The following is a 5,330-nucleotide window of genomic DNA, read 5'->3' as shown; positions in this document are numbered from 1 at the left end:
TGAAAAATAGAACACCTGGTACACTGCCCAACAACTCGGAAGCACCCAGACCTAGTGGAAAAGAACAATGTCAAGCGGTGACATTGGGTAGGCAAGTTTGATCGCCTGCAGGGATGCGCTTTGCAGTAACGTTGAAAATCTTTTCCAACAAGCGTCCATCTAAACTATCTTTACTGCTTTGTTAAATTAGTTTCCTTTTTAGTTCTATTTGCATTGTTTATGTTGATTGAATGAATGATTTGCGTAAGTATTGCAATGACTTATCATCATGGTTTTGAGATAAGCATTGCTATGTCGAATATACAATGCGATAATGGGTATGCATTGCGCCCATCTTCTATTTAATTTAAAAAATAATAATAAAATAAAATTTACGGAGAAGGTTAAACGTACGAGCGTTTAAGCTCCCGAGGATCATTATAGCATAGCAGACGAAAGGACATCTTTTGTCTGTTAGGTCATAATGGTGAGGGACGTGGCAGGCTTTTTGGATGACCAAGGCCTGCTGAGCGCATTTTCGGTATGTCAAGGCCCAACCTATAAACCCTCCCCCCAACCTCATTGAGGAGTTTACTTCCGAATTTTTATTCAAACCTCTCCAAAATCCTCTGCATACTCAAAACCCTACCCGTTCTTCCCCTACCCAAAAGCGTCACTCTCTTTTTTCCCTTCACCTAAATCCATGGCTAGACAATCATCACACTCTTCTTCCCAACCATCATCTCCCTCCAAAGCCCCAGTCTCTGCGCGGGAAGTAGCCTTTCTCGCCGTCAGTTGCCTCCTCACAGCTCAGCGAAGACCAGGCCCCATAATCGCCAGGAAACCCAAGTGTAAGCCTTCAGCGTCTGCATCTCCATCTACTTGTCGAGAGGGGCCGAGCACGGAGAGTGCCCCTACCACCAGTTCTGAGATGGCGCTCCCACTATCTCCAATTGAAAGTGAACATCAAAGAAAAGATGATAAGAGGTATTTGGGAGCATTTTAAGCTATTTGGAGAAGAACGGGGGGCTGTCGGAAGCGTGAGTAGTGAACTAGTCCATGCTATTGGAGGAGGAGTTGGTTTTAGCGTCGCGAAGGATGACCCCCACAATCTTGGATCCTAAGGAGAATGCCCCAGCAGACTCCAATGAGGGACCCATTAGGGTAGATGTGGAGGATGTGAAGGCGCGAAGGCGGGTGGAGCAGCTCGCGAAGGAGGTGGAGAAGAAAGTTGAAGAACAACGGGTAGAAAAGAATGAAGTGGCCCAGAAATAAAAAGAAAGGAAGGAGAATAGGAGAGTCGAGAGAAGGAAACGCAGGCGTGAAGAGAGACGCCTAAGAAAAGAAGAAGAACGAAGGCAGAGGGTGGAAAGCCCGGTCATCGAAGGAGAATCCACCACCGCAAGGGTGGAAAGGGGGATGTCAACGTAACTTGAACCATCATCGCGGAAAAAATCCTCATTTCCGCATCTAAGATTAGCTGCGACGGAGGCTCAACTCTGAGGTTCGGATGACAAAGAAGATCCTGACATCAGCCCACTTATGCAGCGTCGCAAGGGTCCACAACAGACCTAGAAATAATTGAATGCATAGAGAATGAGAGAGAAGAACGGAGGAGGGAATTGAAGGAGAAGGAAGAAAAAATGGCACATACGCGTCAAATCATCACCTCAGCCGATTTGGCTAGAAGGCTTCATGACGAGGAGGTTCGCTTGCCAACGTAAGGGTAGAGGAGGAAGAGAATAAAAGGCTTGCAATTCGAAAAAGAAATGCAAGAATAGGATAAAGTTGGGAAAAAGAAGAAGGACAAAAAGAAGTTGCGTCGAAGAGCCAAAGTACAACGCAACATTGAGTTAAAGAGGAAAGAGAGAGAAGAATGGGAAAGGGAAAAACAAGAGCAGGACAAGGAACAGGAACGCATCAAACGACAAAAGACCCGCCTTACGTCTGCTCAAGAAAAGGTGGAAGGCAGCGAGTCTTCGCCTACCAAGAGGCGCCCAAAAGGTCGAAAGGAAAATGATGATTTACTAATGGAAATGGGTTTCTTCCCTGTGCCGACCCTACTACTAGACCTCATCATCAGCATCATAGTGGAGCTTGGATGGGAAACTTTATGTCAATGCCCATCCATAGTCATCCCTACGGTAATGCAGGCCTTTTATCATGGTCGGCTCCACGACACCGAAGATGCGATGGTCGTTGACGGGAGGGTAGTGCCATTTAGCGCCGAGGACATCAATCAGCTTTATCAAGTAAAAAATTTGTTGAAAGCACTTGGCAACAAACTGATTGATGATCCTGCTAAAGAACACATGGAGGACGCATTGAGAATATTGGCGCAACCAAGCACCAATTGGACGGTGTCCTTGACTAGCATTAGAACCCTCACATCCAACTGTCTGCTACCAGAAGCACGTCTATGGTTCTATTTAGTGAAGAGACGGCTCATCCCAACCACTCATGACAAGAATATTTCAAGGGATTGAGTCATGGTCGCATATTGCATTGCGCGCGACATTCCAATCAATGTGGGCAGACTTCTTGCTAGGCAAATTAGAAGCTATGTAGGCCGCATCAGGGGCCAATACTTCTTTCCATGAACTATCTCCAGCCTATGCCTATCTGTGGGTGCTGGTATTGAAAAAGAGCCGATGACAGAAGTCCATGGCCTCATTAGCACAAAAATCTTAAGAGTCCTTCTCAAGGATTCGCCGCATTGCCCTGAGCCTCCACTAAAGTGGCTTCTCATCGATCTTAATGCGTCATAACCACCCAGACCCAAAAGATGGCGACGCAATGACAAGAGCAAGGAAGTTATCCAAGGCAGTGCATCGCATCAGCCACCTAATGAGCCCTTGGAAGTTCCTTTACCTTTAGTCATCCAACCACCAAACCCCACCATTGAGTCCCTTTCCCCTCTTCACGATCATTTTACCAACCTTCTTCTTGCCCTTGACTCCAACCCCCCATCCCCAGCAACATCCATTAGCCATCCCTCGCCACCCCACCTGTCCCTTAGAGCTTCACCGTATGTTGATAACCCATACAGTTTGGGTGCAGGCCCTTCCACTCAGCCCCAAACCGATGCAAGTGAGACATCAATGGCACTCTCCCCCACCGCATCCATTGTTGCTGCCCTTGAGGATATGCGGGGCTTCTTAACCCAAGAACTCTCCTCTTTCTGCCAAGCTCTCATGGAATTGCGGGAAAGCAACATAGAGCTGCGCCAAGCGATGATCAACATACAACACAATATCTTTACTCTTTGCCTGAATCAGAGGCAGTTAGCAGAACGCAACCACGAGTACTTCAACTTCTTAACCACATATTTACATGGTCCCGTGGTTCCTCAACATCTGTGACAACCTCCTTTTCTTTCAAGAAGCGTTGCCTGGAGCTCCTCCGCAACCTCCGCCCCACAATAAACCCCTGCCTCAAGTTTAAATTTGGGGGTGTATCACCTTTTTCCCTACCTTTATATTTTCTTTCTTCAACTTTTTTGAAATTTTTGTGTTTGCGGTCATTACAATCTTTTGAACTTAGTCAATTTATATATATGGAATGACTATCTTTTCTTATTTCTTGGCCTCTTTGTTTATATCATCATTTGTCAATTCAATGCTGTATTTTTTTTTCTTTTACATCGTTTATTTACGCTATTATGCCTAGTATTATGCATAACCTTAACGCAATTTCTTTATAGATCGCATTTTCTGCCTAACACTTAGACAATTCGTCACAATAGTTTCAACTTTACCTTATCTAGTACAAGACTCTACTCAAATCTTCTTTTCAAAATTTTGACTAAGTGTTTTGTCTTTTCTGTAAAAAACGACGCAATGAGAACCTTACGACCCTCTAAATTTGGGGGTGGGAAGGGTATAAGCAGATGCGATCAAGCAGATACGTTCATCTTCAAAAATGAAAGGAAGGGTCTGAGCAGATGCGTTCATCTTAAAAAACGAAAGAAAAAAAAACTCCGCTGTTAGCGCAAAGGAAAATCCCAACCTAATAAGAGTTAAGTCGTGAAAGGAACCTGCTCGTAGTTAAATACTTCACATGACACTCATGTAGGTAAGCTAAAACAAAGGTAGGTTGCCAAGATCGACGCAATACAAAAAAAAAAAAAAAAAAACAAAACAAAAGAAAAGAAAGAAAGAGACAACTCCACTAACCAGCTAAAGTAAAAACTTGGCCAAGGGACAAGAGTTAAAGTTGATCTTGGTACACAACCAAAGTTGGATGTTTGCATGACACCCGTGGGAGCAAGCCAAAACGAAGAGTGTAACCATGATCAATGATCTCTATGGTAAGATGCAAACCAGACTATGACATAAAAGGTACATTTCATTTTTTACAAGAAAAAAAAAAACATCTTTTCGAAACAAGAAGGGAACTTTGAGCAGAGGTTTGTCTAAGGTAAGACCAAAGTAGAGCATGCTGAAGAAATGTTTAAAGAATAGAAAGAACAAGTGATTTTGAGAAATTATGTAGAGGAATAGCATTCTGAGTAGTTGATCGGCGCAAAGCAAAGACAGGACTTGAGCTGAATTGCCTTAGTATAGGATATGCTTGAGGACAAACAGACAGCTTACACGCAGCGTAGGTGGGAGTCTCCAGAGCTTGCATAATACCTCGCACCCTGTCTCAAAGTCCTTGCACAAATCTTTCAGCCCTTTTTGCTTCATTATACACCAGATTAGAGGAGAAACAAGACAACCTGTCAAACTCCTCCTCATACTCCTCTACTGTCATGGTCCCCTACTTCAGATTCATAAACTCAGCCTGCTTGTTGTACCTCACGTGAGCAGAGAAGTACTTCTCGTAAAACCGCTCCTTGAACTGGTCCCACGTGGCTTGGCCCCTACTAGCTTCTATCATTCTTTCAGCTAAGTGCCATGATTACTGGCAGAAATACCAATTATTATAAGCCTTTTATTTAAAATTATGAGGGCTAATAAGTAGAAAATGCAGTGATAATACTTAGAATTTGTGAAAAAATTGAGTTTTGTGGCGATTAGCACCTAAATCCTCACTGGCCCCAATATTATGTGTTACTCCGTGCCAAAGTGTCTATTTTTGTAGCTATCGCAGGATTTAAACGCATGCGTTGGAAATAAGCAATCGCAGACAAACGCATGCGCTGAAGCCAGACAACCGCAAAGACAAATGCATGCGTTGAAAACCGAGCTATCGCATAGACAAATGCATGCGGTGATCGCATGCGTCCATCGCATGGAAGTTGAGGTGATCAAGTGAATGCGGTGATCAATTGGAGATTGCGGCCACGATGTGACAACCATAATAGAAGGACGATCGCAAGATGGGTAGAACGCATTGATACTTAAGCT

This window comes from Benincasa hispida, chromosome 10, assembly GCF_027475165.1.
Source record: "Benincasa hispida cultivar pf3 chromosome 10, pf3_genome.v1.1, whole genome shotgun sequence".
In the NCBI taxonomy this organism is placed as follows: domain Eukaryota; kingdom Viridiplantae; phylum Streptophyta; class Magnoliopsida; order Cucurbitales; family Cucurbitaceae; genus Benincasa; species Benincasa hispida.
Note: the sequence above shows the minus strand (reverse complement) of the source record.